This window comes from Lates calcarifer, unplaced genomic scaffold, assembly GCF_001640805.2.
Source record: "Lates calcarifer isolate ASB-BC8 unplaced genomic scaffold, TLL_Latcal_v3 _unitig_1497_quiver_1942, whole genome shotgun sequence".
In the NCBI taxonomy this organism is placed as follows: Eukaryota; Metazoa; Chordata; class Actinopteri; family Centropomidae; genus Lates; species Lates calcarifer.
Window position 1 is genome coordinate 20842 of NW_026115561.1, and position 11688 is coordinate 32529.

General features: G+C 52.7%; 21 non-coding genes and 1 pseudogene across 21 annotated transcripts; all 22 read left to right on the forward strand.

Annotated features, from left to right (window-relative positions):
- The first annotated feature begins 251 nt into the window (after positions 1-251).
- On the forward strand, positions 252-415 carry LOC127139459 (U1 spliceosomal RNA). Its single transcript, XR_007809661.1, has one exon. It is a non-coding gene; the product is annotated as a U1 spliceosomal RNA (small nuclear RNA).
- A 375-nt stretch (positions 416-790) lies between these two features.
- On the forward strand, positions 791-902 carry LOC127139446 (U5 spliceosomal RNA). Its single transcript, XR_007809648.1, has one exon. It is a non-coding gene; the product is annotated as a U5 spliceosomal RNA (small nuclear RNA).
- A 181-nt stretch (positions 903-1083) lies between these two features.
- LOC127139483 (U2 spliceosomal RNA) lies at positions 1084-1274 on the forward strand. The gene has a single exon (XR_007809684.1). It is a non-coding gene; the product is annotated as a U2 spliceosomal RNA (small nuclear RNA).
- A 562-nt stretch (positions 1275-1836) lies between these two features.
- On the forward strand, positions 1837-2000 carry LOC127139460 (U1 spliceosomal RNA). The gene has a single exon (XR_007809662.1). It is a non-coding gene; the product is annotated as a U1 spliceosomal RNA (small nuclear RNA).
- Positions 2001-2375: 375 nt separating this feature from the next.
- On the forward strand, positions 2376-2487 carry LOC127139448 (U5 spliceosomal RNA). Its single transcript, XR_007809650.1, has one exon. It is a non-coding gene; the product is annotated as a U5 spliceosomal RNA (small nuclear RNA).
- A 181-nt stretch (positions 2488-2668) lies between these two features.
- Positions 2669-2859, forward strand: LOC127139484 (U2 spliceosomal RNA). Its single transcript, XR_007809685.1, has one exon. It is a non-coding gene; the product is annotated as a U2 spliceosomal RNA (small nuclear RNA).
- Positions 2860-3426: 567 nt separating this feature from the next.
- LOC127139461 (U1 spliceosomal RNA) lies at positions 3427-3590 on the forward strand. Its single transcript, XR_007809663.1, has one exon. It is a non-coding gene; the product is annotated as a U1 spliceosomal RNA (small nuclear RNA).
- A 360-nt stretch (positions 3591-3950) lies between these two features.
- On the forward strand, positions 3951-4062 carry LOC127139449 (U5 spliceosomal RNA). The gene has a single exon (XR_007809651.1). It is a non-coding gene; the product is annotated as a U5 spliceosomal RNA (small nuclear RNA).
- Positions 4063-4243: 181 nt separating this feature from the next.
- LOC127139488 (U2 spliceosomal RNA) lies at positions 4244-4433 on the forward strand. The gene has a single exon (XR_007809689.1). It is a non-coding gene; the product is annotated as a U2 spliceosomal RNA (small nuclear RNA).
- Positions 4434-4994: 561 nt separating this feature from the next.
- On the forward strand, positions 4995-5157 carry LOC127139462 (U1 spliceosomal RNA). Its single transcript, XR_007809664.1, has one exon. It is a non-coding gene; the product is annotated as a U1 spliceosomal RNA (small nuclear RNA).
- Positions 5158-5831: 674 nt separating this feature from the next.
- LOC127139450 (U5 spliceosomal RNA) lies at positions 5832-5943 on the forward strand. The gene has a single exon (XR_007809652.1). It is a non-coding gene; the product is annotated as a U5 spliceosomal RNA (small nuclear RNA).
- Positions 5944-6124: 181 nt separating this feature from the next.
- LOC127139490 (U2 spliceosomal RNA) lies at positions 6125-6314 on the forward strand. Its single transcript, XR_007809691.1, has one exon. It is a non-coding gene; the product is annotated as a U2 spliceosomal RNA (small nuclear RNA).
- Positions 6315-6873: 559 nt separating this feature from the next.
- LOC127139464 (U1 spliceosomal RNA) lies at positions 6874-7036 on the forward strand. The gene has a single exon (XR_007809666.1). It is a non-coding gene; the product is annotated as a U1 spliceosomal RNA (small nuclear RNA).
- Positions 7037-7411: 375 nt separating this feature from the next.
- Positions 7412-7523, forward strand: LOC127139451 (U5 spliceosomal RNA). The gene has a single exon (XR_007809653.1). It is a non-coding gene; the product is annotated as a U5 spliceosomal RNA (small nuclear RNA).
- Positions 7524-7703: 180 nt separating this feature from the next.
- On the forward strand, positions 7704-7894 carry LOC127139486 (U2 spliceosomal RNA). Its single transcript, XR_007809687.1, has one exon. It is a non-coding gene; the product is annotated as a U2 spliceosomal RNA (small nuclear RNA).
- A 561-nt stretch (positions 7895-8455) lies between these two features.
- On the forward strand, positions 8456-8618 carry LOC127139466 (U1 spliceosomal RNA). Its single transcript, XR_007809668.1, has one exon. It is a non-coding gene; the product is annotated as a U1 spliceosomal RNA (small nuclear RNA).
- A 373-nt stretch (positions 8619-8991) lies between these two features.
- LOC127139452 (U5 spliceosomal RNA) lies at positions 8992-9103 on the forward strand. The gene has a single exon (XR_007809654.1). It is a non-coding gene; the product is annotated as a U5 spliceosomal RNA (small nuclear RNA).
- Positions 9104-9283: 180 nt separating this feature from the next.
- On the forward strand, positions 9284-9474 carry LOC127139487 (U2 spliceosomal RNA). The gene has a single exon (XR_007809688.1). It is a non-coding gene; the product is annotated as a U2 spliceosomal RNA (small nuclear RNA).
- A 559-nt stretch (positions 9475-10033) lies between these two features.
- On the forward strand, positions 10034-10194 carry LOC127139468 (U1 spliceosomal RNA). The gene has a single exon (XR_007809670.1). It is a non-coding gene; the product is annotated as a U1 spliceosomal RNA (small nuclear RNA).
- Positions 10195-10559: 365 nt separating this feature from the next.
- Positions 10560-10671, forward strand: LOC127139453 (U5 spliceosomal RNA). Its single transcript, XR_007809655.1, has one exon. It is a non-coding gene; the product is annotated as a U5 spliceosomal RNA (small nuclear RNA).
- Positions 10672-10852: 181 nt separating this feature from the next.
- Positions 10853-11041, forward strand: LOC127139491 (U2 spliceosomal RNA). Its single transcript, XR_007809692.1, has one exon. It is a non-coding gene; the product is annotated as a U2 spliceosomal RNA (small nuclear RNA).
- A 558-nt stretch (positions 11042-11599) lies between these two features.
- On the forward strand, positions 11600-11688 carry LOC127139469 (uncharacterized; annotated as a pseudogene).

Consider the following 11688-nt stretch of genomic DNA (forward strand, 5'->3'; position numbering starts at 1 on the left):
AAAAACAGGCACATTCCAGTTTGTCTGGGCCGAGCTCCGACCGGTGAGAAAAGTCAATAAAACCAGCAAAGTTTGTGCACCGCGCAACTTTGTCAAACTGCAGTATAGTGCTTGCAACGCCTCGGGGACAAGCCTCAGATGAGGGTCAGCTAATGCTGATGTCGCCGAACTCTGGCATTGTGCAGTGTGGCCACCATCAGCCAGGGTGCTGTGTCTGGAACCGACCCCACCGTCTCTGACAACTCCAACTCATACTTACCTGGCAGGGGAGATACCATGATCAAGAAGGTGGTTCACCCAGGGCGAGGCTCAGCCATTGCACTCCGGTTGCGCTGACCCCTGCGAATTCCCCAAATGTGGGAGTCTCGACTGCATAATTTCTGGTAGTGGGGGACTGCGTTCGCGCTCTCCCCTGACCGCTACGTCAAAGGAAAACAAGGTGTCCCGGGTAGCTTCTTTTACTCGTAAGCGTGAAAGCGTGCTGCCAACTATGCCAGTTTTACGACTGCAGAGTCGGTGCTGTTGTCGGGCCGTGACGATTGGTGGGCGTTTCTGTATGTTACAAGCACACATGCCCCAGCCCCCGCCCCCGCCCCCCAAAGGCGGGGCTTTCCGCCTAAGCCTAACCCTCCGCAAACCCCATTGGATAGCGCATGTGACAGTACGGGGCAGGGTAGCTGACGGGTGCGATCTGGGATTTGGAACGCGGCAGGCGCAAAGAGAGGCCTACCGTGACGGTGGTGGCTGGGACGACTGGGGTTCTCGGCTGCCCTCAAGGCGAAGGCCGTACTGACTCTGGTTTCTCTTCATAACGCACAAGTCTTTCGCCTTTTACTAAAGACTTCCGTGGAGAGGAACGCCAACGAGTTTAAGCTATTTTTGGTAGGTTTGGCCGTAAGGCTGAGCCCTTTGAGTGTGTGAAAAGTCAAACGGCTGTCTCCGCTAAGAACCAGGGGTGCAAAGTGGGGAGACTGGGTGGGGGTGCTAAGCAGCAGCCATTGTTAGGCTGGCTTGAAAACAGGGCACCGTGACAAGAGAGGATCGTGCCAAGAGCTTGGACGGAACACGAAACGCTTTGGACTCATCGCTTCTCGGCCTTTTGGCTAAGATCAAGTGTAGTATCTGTTCTTATCAGTTTAATATCTGATACGTCCCCTACCCGGGGACCATATATTAAATTGATTTTTGGATCAGGGAGCCGGAACGGGGGCTTGCTCCTTCCACTCCACGCATCGACCCGGTATTGCATTACCTCCAGGTACGGTGCACATTCTCTGGAAACGTGCAATGTAACTATAGAGTTTTGTGGGGGGTGTTTTTTCCAGGGGAGTCCCTTGCTTTTCTCACATTCCTTTATCGATAGGGTACAAGTTGCTCAAAGCCCTGATGCGGTTACTGAGTCGTACGCTTAGTGGTGCACTCTTGATTTTTCCCTTCCCCGGAGGTTGATCAGGGTGTACCGTCTCTCTTTTGCAGCTGGAAAAGAAGGTAAAGTAAGCAGTTCTCTCTATATAAGGGGATAACGTGTCCAACAGACCTTTAGAGACGGGAGCATACACGGCTTATGCATTACTGTTTTTTGAAAAAAAACAGGCACATTCCAGTTTGTCTGGGCCGAGCTCCGACCGGTGAGAAAAGTCAATAAAACCAGCAAAGTTTGTGCACCGCGCAACTTTGTCAAACTGCAGTATAGTGCTTGCAACGCCTCGGGGACAAGCCTCAGATGAGGGTCAGCTAATGCTGATGTCGCCGAACTCTGGCATTGTGCAGTGTGGCCACCATCAGCCAGGGTGCTGTGTCTGGAACCGACCCCACCGTCTCTGACAACTCCAACTCATACTTACCTGGCAGGGGAGATACCATGATCAAGAAGGTGGTTCACCCAGGGCGAGGCTCAGCCATTGCACTCCGGTTGCGCTGACCCCTGCGAATTCCCCAAATGTGGGAGTCTCGACTGCATAATTTCTGGTAGTGGGGGACTGCGTTCGCGCTCTCCCCTGACCGCTACGTCAAAGGAAAACAAGGTGTCCCGGGTAGCTTCTTTTACTCGTAAGCGTGAAAGCGTGCTGCCAACTATGCCAGTTTTACGACTGCAGAGTCGGTGCTGTTGTCGGGCCGTGACGATTGGTGGGCGTTTCTGTATGTTACAAGCACACATGCCCCAGCCCCGCCCCCGCCCCCCCAAAGGCGGGGCTTTCCGCCTAAGCCTAACCCTCCGCAAACCCCATTGGATAGCGCATGTGACAGTACGGGGCAGGGTAGCTGACGGGTGCGATCTGGGATTTGGAACGCGGCAGGCGCAAAGAGAGGCCTACCGTGACGGTGGTGGCTGGGACGACTGGGGTTCTCGGCTGCCCTCAAGGCGAAGGCCGTACTGACTCTGGTTTCTCTTCATAACGCACAAGTCTTTCGCCTTTTACTAAAGACTTCCGTGGAGAGGAACGCCAACGAGTTTAAGCTATTTTTGGTAGGTTTGGCCGTAAGGCTGAGCCCTTTGAGTGTGTGAAAAGTCAAACGGCTGTCTCCGCTAAGAACCAGGGGTGCAAAGTGGGGAGACTGGGTGGGGGTGCTAAGCAGCAGCCATTGTTAGGCTGGCTTGAAAACAGGGCACCGTGACAAGAGAGGATCGTGCCAAGAGCTTGGACGGAACACGAAACGCTTTGGACTCATCGCTTCTCGGCCTTTTGGCTAAGATCAAGTGTAGTATCTGTTCTTATCAGTTTAATATCTGATACGTCCCCTACCCGGGGACCATATATTAAATTGATTTTTGGATCAGGGAGCCGGAACGGGGGCTTGCTCCTTCCACTCCACGCATCGACCCGGTATTGCATTACCTCCAGGTACGGTGCACATTCTCTGGAAACGTGCAATGTAACTATAGAGTTTTGTGGGGGGTGTTTTTTCCAGGGGAGTCCCTTGCTTTTCTCACATTCCTTTATCGATAGGGTACAAGTTGCTCAAAGCCCTGATGCGGTTACTGAGTCGTACGCTTAGTGGTGCACTCTTGATTTTTCCCTTCCCCGGAGGTTGATCAGGGTGTACCGTCTCTCTTTTGCAGCTGGAAAAGAAGGTAAAGTAAGCAGTTCTCTCTATATAGAGGGGATAACGTGTCCAACAGACCTTTAGAGACGGGAGCATACACGGCTTATGCATTACTGTTTTTTGAAAAAAAACAGGCACATTCCAGTTTGTCTGGGCCGAGCTCCGACCGGTGAGAAAAGTCAATAAAACCAGCAAAGTTTGTGCACCGCGCAACTTTGTCAAACTGCAGTATAGTGCTTGCAACGCCTCGGGGACAAGCCTCAGATGAGGGTCAGCTAATGCTGATGTCCGCCGAACTCTGGCATTGTGCAGTGGTGGCCACCATCAGCCAGGGTGCTGTGGTCCTGGAACCGACCCCACCGTCTCTGACAACTCCAACTCATACTTACCTGGCAGGGGAGATACCATGATCAAGAAGGTGGTTCACCCAGGGCGAGGCTCAGCCATTGCACTCCGGTTGCGCTGACCCCTGCGAATTCCCCAAATGTGGGAGTCTCGACTGCATAATTTCTGGTAGTGGGGGACTGCGTTCGCGCTCTCCCCTGACCGCTACGTCAAAGGAAAACAAGGTGTCCCGGGTAGCTTCTTTTACTCGTAAGCGTGAAAGCGTGCTGCCAACTATGCCAGTTTTACGACTGCAGAGTCGGTGCTGTTGTCGGGCCGTGACGATTGGTGGCGTTTCTGTATGTTACTGTACCTCAGCCGCAACCCGCCGAACCACAAAAAGCCAATCTGGGGCCCATGATTATCAGGCACTAAGCTCGACCTGCAGCTACGTCATAGCTGGCAGTGACTGCAGAACGAACATGCCTAAGCGGGTGTGACAGTTAGCTGAATCTGCGCTACCGTGACGGTGGTGGCTGGGACGACTGGGGTTCTCGCTGCCCTCAAGGCGAAGGCCGTACTGACTCTGGTTTCTCTTCATAACGCACAAGTCTTTCGCCTTTTACTAAAGACTTCCGTGGAGAGGAACGCCAACGAGTTTAAGCTATTTTTGGTAGGTTTGGCCGTAAGGCTGAGCCCTTTGAGTGTGTGAAAAGTCAAACGGCTGTCTCCGCTAAGAACCAGGGGTGCAAAGTGGGGAGACTGGGTGGGGGTGCTAAGCAGCAGCCATTGTTAGGCTGGCTTGAAAACAGGGCACCGTGACAAGAGAGGATCGTGCCAAGAGCTTGGACGGAACACGAAACGCTTTGGACTCATCGCTTCTCGGCCTTTTGGCTAAGATCAAGTGTAGTATCTGTTCTTATCAGTTTAATATCTGATACGTCCCCTACCCGGGGACCATATATTAAATTGATTTTTGGATCAGGGAGCCGGAACGGGGCTTGCTCCTTCCACTCCACGCATCGACCCGGTATTGCATTACCTCCAGGTACGGTGCACATTCTCTGGAAACGTGCAATGTAACTATAGAGTTTTGTGGGGGTGTTTTTTCCAGGGGAGTCCCTTGCTTTTCTCACATTCCTTTATCGATAGGGTACAAGTTGCTCAAAGCCCTGATGCGGTTACTGAGTCGTACGCTTAGTGGTGCACTCTTGATTTTTCCCTTCCCCGGAGGTTGATCAGGGTGTACCGTCTCTCTTTTGCAGCTGGAAAAGAAGGTAAAGTAAGCAGTTCTCTCTATAGAAGGGGATAACGTGTCCAACAGACCTTTAGAGACGGGAGCATACACGGCTTATGCATTACTGTTTTTTGAAAAAAAACAGGCACATTCCAGTTTGTCTGGGCCGAGCTCCGACCGGTGAGAAAAGTCAATAAAACCAGCAAAGTTTGTGCACCGCGCAACTTTGTCAAACTGCAGTATAGTGCTTGCAACGCCTCGGGGACAAGCCTCAGATGAGGGTCAGCTAATGCTGATGTCGCCGAACTCTGGCATTGTGCAGTGTGGCCACCATCAGCCAGGGTGCTGTGTCTGGAACCGACCCCACCGTCTCTGACAACTCCAACTCATACTTACCTGGCAGGGGAGATACCATGATCAAGAAGGTGGTTCACCCAGGGCGAGGCTCAGCCATTGCACTCCGGTTGCGCTGACCCCTGCGAATTCCCAAATGTGGGAGTCTCGACTGCATAATTTCTGGTAGTGGGGGACTGCGTTCGCGCTCTCCCCTGACCGCTACGTCAAAGGAAAACAAGGTGTCCCGGGTAGCTTCTTTTACTCGTAAGCGTGAAAGCGTGCTGCCAACTATGCCAGTTTTACGACTGCAGAGTCGGTGCTGTTGTCGGCCGTGACGATTGGTGGGCGTTTCTGTATGTTTATGGGAAAAGCCGCAACCCGCCGGCCAGCTCCTACCGTAATCTCTGACAACTCCAACTCATACTTACCTGTACCATGATCAAGAAGGTGGTTCACTCAGCCATTGCACTTTGCGCTGACCCCTGCGAATTCCCCAAATGTGGGAGTCTCGACTGCATAATTTCTGGTAGTGGGGGACTGAACGTCAAAGGAAAACAAGGTGTCCCGGGTAGCTTCTTTTACTCGTAAGCGTAACTATGCCAGTTTTACGACTGCAGAGTCGGTGCTGTTGTCGGGCCGTGACGATTGGTGGGCGTTTCTGTATGTTACAAGCACACATGCGCCCCCGCCCCCGCCCCAAAGGCGGGGCTTTCCGCCTAAGCCTAACCTCCGCAAACCCCATTGGATAGCGCATGTGACAGTACGGGGCAGGGTAGCTGACGGGTGCGATCTGGGATTTGGAACGCGGCAGGCGCAAAGAGAGGCCTACCGTGACGGTGGTGGCTGGGACGACTGGGGTTCTCGGCTGCCCTCAAGGCGAAGGCCGTACTGACTCTGGTTTCTCTTCATAACGCACAAGTCTTTCGCCTTTTACTAAAGACTTCCGTGGAGAGGAACGCCAACGAGTTTAAGCTATTTTTGGTAGGTTTGGCCGTAAGGCTGAGCCCTTTGAGTGTGTGAAAAGTCAAACGGCTGTCTCCGCTAAGAACCAGGGGTGCAAAGTGGGGAGACTGGGTGGGGGTGCTAAGCAGCAGCCATTGTTAGGCTGGCTTGAAAACAGGGCACCGTGACAAGAGAGGATCGTGCCAAGAGCTTGGACGGAACACGAAACGCTTTGGACTCATCGCTTCTCGGCCTTTTGGCTAAGATCAAGTGTAGTATCTGTTCTTATCAGTTTAATATCTGATACGTCCCTACCCGGGGACCATATATTAAATTGATTTTTGGATCAGGGAGCCGGAACGGGGGCTTGCTCCTTCCACTCCACGCATCGACCCGGTATTGCATTACCTCCAGGTACGGTGCACATTCTCTGGAAACGTGCAATGTAACTATAGAGTTTTGTGGGGGTGTTTTTTTCCAGGGGAGTCCCTTGCTTTTCTCACATTCCTTTATCGATAGGGTACAAGTTGCTCAAAGCCCTGATGCGGTTACTGAGTCGTACGCTTAGTGGTGCACTCTTGATTTTTCCCTTCCCCGGAGGTTGATCAGGGTGTACCGTCTCTCTTTTGCAGCTGGAAAAGAAGGTAAAGTAAGCAGTTCTCTCTATATAAGGGGATAACGTGTCCAACAGACCTTTAGAGACGGGAGCATACACGGCTTATGCATTACTGTTTTTTGAAAAAAACAGGCACATTCCAGTTTGTCTGGGCCGAGCTCCGACCGGTGAGAAAAGTCAATAAAACCAGCAAAGTTTGTGCACCGCGCAACTTTGTCAAACTGCAGTATAGTGCTTGCAACGCTCGGGACAAGCCTCAGATGAGGGTCAGCTAATGCTGATGTCGCCGAACTCTGGCATTGTGCAGTGTGGCCACCATCAGCCAGGGTGCTGTGTCTGGAACCGACCCCACCGTCTCTGACAACTCCAACTCATACTTACCTGGCAGGGGAGATACCATGATCAAGAAGGTGGTTCACCCAGGGCGAGGCTCAGCCATTGCACTCCGGTTGCGCTGACCCTGCGAATTCCCCAAATGTGGGAGTCTCGACTGCATAATTTCTGGTAGTGGGGGACTGCGTTCGCGCTCTCCCCTGACCGCTACGTCAAAGGAAAACAAGGTGTCCCGGGTAGCTTCTTTTACTCGTAAGCGTGAAAGCGTGCTGCCAACTATGCCAGTTTTACGACTGCAGAGTCGGTGCTGTTGTCGGGCCGTGACGATTGGTGGGCGTTTCTGTATGTTACAAGCACACATGCCCCAGCCCCCGCCCCCGCCCCCCAAAGGCGGGGCTTTCCGCCTAAGCCTAACCCTCCGCAAACCCCATTGGATAGCGCATGTGACAGTACGGGGCAGGGTAGCTGACGGGTGCGATCTGGGATTTGGAACGCGGCAGGCGCAAAGAGAGGCCTACCGTGACGGTGGTGGCTGGGACGACTGGGGTTCTCGGCTGCCCTCAAGGCGAAGGCCGTACTGACTCTGGTTTCTCTTCATAACGCACAAGTCTTTCGCCTTTTACTAAAGACTTCCGTGGAGAGGAACGCCAACGAGTTTAAGCTATTTTTGGTAGGTTTGGCCGTAAGGCTGAGCCCTTTGAGTGTGTGAAAAGTCAAACGGCTGTCTCCGCTAAGAACCAGGGGTGCAAAGTGGGGAGACTGGGTGGGGGTGCTAAGCAGCAGCCATTGTTAGGCTGGCTTGAAAACAGGGCACCGTGACAAGAGAGGATCGTGCCAAGAGCTTGGACGGACACGAAACGCTTTGGACTCATCGCTTCTCGGCCTTTTGGCTAAGATCAAGTGTAGTATCTGTTCTTATCAGTTTAATATCTGATACGTCCCCTACCCGGGGACCATATATTAAATTGATTTTTGGATCAGGGAGCCGGAACGGGGGCTTGCTCCTTCCACTCCACGCATCGACCCGGTATTGCATTACCTCCAGGTACGGTGCACATTCTCTGGAAACGTGCAATGTAACTATAGAGTTTTGTGGGGGGTGTTTTTTCCAGGGGAGTCCCTTGCTTTTCTCACATTCCTTTATCGATAGGGTACAAGTTGCTCAAAGCCCTGATGCGGTTACTGAGTCGTACGCTTAGTGGTGCACTCTTGATTTTTCCCTTCCCCGGAGGTTGATCAGGGTGTACCGTCTCTCTTTTGCAGCTGGAAAAGAAGGTAAAGTAAGCAGTTCCTCTATATAAGGGGATAACGTGTCCAACAGACCTTTAGAGACGGGAGCATACACGGCTTATGCATTACTGTTTTTTGAAAAAAACAGGCACATTCCAGTTTGTCTGGGCCGAGCTCCGACCGGTGAGAAAAGTCAATAAAACCAGCAAAGTTTGTGCACGCGCGCAACTTTGTCAAACTGCAGTATAGTGCTTGCAACGCCTCGGGGACAAGCCTCAGATGAGGGTCAGCTAATGCTGATGTCGCCGAACTCTGGCATTGTGCAGTGTGGCCACCATCAGCCAGGGTGCTGTGTCTGGAACCGACCCCACCGTCTCTGACAACTCCAACTCATACTTACCTGGCAGGGGAGATACCATGATCAAGAAGGTGGTTCACCCAGGGCGAGGCTCAGCCATTGCACTCCGGTTGCGCTGACCCTGCGAATTCCCAAAATGTGGGAGTCTCGACTGCATAATTTCTGGTAGTGGGGGACTGCGTTCGCGCTCTCCCCTGACCGCTACGTCAAAGGAAAACAAGGTGTCCCGGGTAGCTTCTTTTACTCGTAAGCGTGAAAGCGTGCTGCCAACTATGCCAGTTTTACGACTGCAGAGTCGGTGCTGTTGTCGGGCCGTGACGATTGGTGGGCGTTTCTGTATGTTACAAGCACACATGCCCCAGCCCCCGCCCCCGCCCCCAAAGCGGGGCTTTCCGCCTAAGCCTAACCCTCCGCAAACCCCATTGGATAGCGCATGTGACAGTACGGGGCAGGGTAGCTGACGGGTGCGATCTGGGATTTGGAACGCGGCAGGCGCAAAGAGAGGCCTACCGTGACGGTGGTGGCTGGGACGACTGGGGTTCTCGGCTGCCCTCAAGGCGAAGGCCGTACTGACTCTGGTTTCTCTTCATAACGCACAAGTCTTTCGCCTTTTACTAAAGACTTCCGTGGAGAGGAACGCCAACGAGTTTAAGCTATTTTTGGTAGGTTTGGCCGTAAGGCTGAGCCTTTGAGTGTGTGAAAAGTCAAACGGCTGTCTCCGCTAAGAACCAGGGGTGCAAAGTGGGGAGACTGGGTGGGGGTGCTAAGCAGCAGCCATTGTTAGGCTGGCTTGAAAACAGGGCACCGTGACAAGAGAGGATCGTGCCAAGAGCTTGGACGGTACACGAAACGCTTTGGACTCATCGCTTCTCGGCCTTTTGGCTAAGATCAAGTGTAGTATCTGTTCTTATCAGTTTAATATCTGATACGTCCCCTACCCGGGGACCATATATTAAATTGATTTTTGGATCAGGGAGCCGGAACGGGGGCTTGCTCCTTCCACTCCACGCATCGACCCGGTATTGCATTACCTCCAGGTACGGTGCACATTCTCTGGAAACGTGCAATGTAACTATAGAGTTTTGTGGGGGTGTTTTTTCCAGGGGAGTCCCTTGCTTTTCTCACATTCCTTTATCGATAGGGTACAAGTTGCTCAAAGCCCTGATGCGGTTACTGAGTCGTACGCTTAGTGGTGCACTCTGATTTTTCCTTCCCCGGAGGTTGATCAGGGTGTACCGTCTCTCTTTTGCAGCTGGAAAAGAAGGTAAAGTAAGCAGTTCTCTCTATTATAAGGGGATAACGTGTCCAACAGACCTTTAGAGACGGGAGCATACACGGCTTATGCATTACTGTTTTTTGAAAAAAAACAGGCACATTCCAGTTTGTCTGGGCCGAGCTCCGACCGGTGAGAAAAGTCAATAAACCAGCAAAGTTTGTGCACCGCGCAACTTTGTCAAACTGCAGTATAGTGCTTGCAACGCCTCGGGACAAGCCTCAGATGAGGGTCAGCTAATGCTGATGTCGCCGAACTCTGGCATTGTGCAGTGTGGCCACCATCAGCCAGGGTGCTGTGTCTGGAACCGACCCCCACCGTCTCTGACAACTCCAACTCATACTTACCTGGCAGGGGAGATACCATGATCAAGAAGGTGGTTCACCCAGGGCGAGCTCAGCCATTGCACTCCGGTTGCGCTGACCCCTGCGAATTCCCCAAATGTGGGAGTCTCGACTGCATAATTTCTGGTAGTGGGGACTGCGTTCGCGCGCTCTCCCCTGACCGCTACGTCAAAGGAAAACAAGGTGTCCCGGGTAGCTTCTTTTACTCGTAAGCGTGAAAGCGTGCTGCCAACTATGCCAGTTTTACGACTGCAGAGTCGGTGCTGTTGTCGGGCCGTGACGATTGGTGGGCGTTTCTGTATGTTACAAGCACACATGCCCCGCCCCGCCCCAAAGGCGGGGCTTTCCGCCTAAGCCTAACCTCCGCAAACCCCATTGGATAGCGCATGTGACAGTACGGGGCAGGGTAGCTGACGGGTGCGATCTGGGATTTGGAACGCGGCAGGCGCAAAGAGGCCTACCGTGACGGTGGTGGCTGGGACGACTGGGGTTCTCGGCTGCCCTCAAGGCGAAGGCCGTACTGACTCTGGTTTCTCTTCATAACGCACAAGTCTTTCGCCTTTTACTAAAGACTTCCGTGGAGAGGAACGCCAACGAGTTTAAGCTATTTTTGGTAGGTTTGGCCGTAAGGCTGAGCCCTTTGAGTGTGTGAAAAGTCAAACGGCTGTCTCCGCTAAGAACCAGGGGTGCAAAGTGGGGAGACTGGGTGGGGGTGCTAAGCAGCAGCCATTGTTAGGCTGGCTTGAAAACAGGGCACCGTGACAAGAGAGGATCGTGCCAAGAGCTTGGACGGAACACGAAACGCTTTGGACTCATCGCTTCTCGGCCTTTTGGCTAAGATCAAGTGTAGTATCTGTTCTTATCAGTTTATATCTGATACGTCCCCTACCCGGGGACCATATATTAAATTGATTTTTGGATCAGGGAGCCGGAACGGGGGCTTGCTCCTTCCACTCCACGCATCGACCCGGTATTGCATTACCTCAGGTACGGTGCACATTCTCTGGAAACGTGCAATGTAACTATAGAGTTTTGTGGGGGTGTTTTTTCCAGGGGAGTCCCTTGCTTTTCTCACATTCCTTTATCGATAGGGTACAAGTTGCTCAAAGCCCTGATGCGGTTACTGAGTCGTACGCTTAGTGGTGCACTCTTGATTTTTCCTTCCCCGGAGGTTGATCAGGGTGTACCGTCTCTCTTTTGCAGCTGGAAAAGAAGGTAAAGTAAGCAGTTCCCTCTATAGAAGGGGATAACGTGTCCAACAGACCTTTAGAGACGGGAGCATACACGGCTTATGCATTACTGTTTTTTGAAAAAAAACAGGCACATTCCAGTTTGTCTGGGCCGAGCTCCGACCGGTGAGAAAAGTCAATAAAACCAGCAAAGTTTGTGCACCGCGCAACTTTGTCAAACTGCAGTATAGTGCTTGCAACGCCTCGGGACAAGCCTCAGATGAGGGTCAGCTAATGCTGATGTCGCCGAACTCTGGCATTGTGCAGTGTGGCCACCATCAGCCAGGGTGCTGTGTCTGGAACCGACCCCACGTCTCTGACAACTCCAACTCATACTTACCTGGCAGGGGAGATACCATGATCAAGAAGGTGGTTCACCAGGGCGAGGCTCAGCCATTGCACTCCGGTTGCGCTGACCCCT